Raw genomic sequence first — 271 nt, forward strand, 5'->3', positions numbered from 1 at the left:
AAAGGCGTGCGCCACCACCGCCCGGCAGAGGCTGGAGGTTTTCTAACAGGCATTCCAAGGTGGGAATGAGAGGATTGTTCCTGTAGATGAGAAAGGAAAGTGAAATGTCACTGCAGGCTGTAGTCGTGGGCATCTTCAGACTCAGGGAGGAAACAACGAAGGCCAAACCATTCAGAGGGTTGTTGCATGGGTCGACACCGCAACTCGATGAGGGTCAGTGGCTTAGCCCGGCTAAATCAGAGGAGACACTCATTGCCTGCTACCAGGTTTT

This window comes from Mastomys coucha, unplaced genomic scaffold, assembly GCF_008632895.1.
Source record: "Mastomys coucha isolate ucsf_1 unplaced genomic scaffold, UCSF_Mcou_1 pScaffold21, whole genome shotgun sequence".
Classification (NCBI taxonomy): domain Eukaryota; kingdom Metazoa; phylum Chordata; class Mammalia; order Rodentia; family Muridae; genus Mastomys; species Mastomys coucha.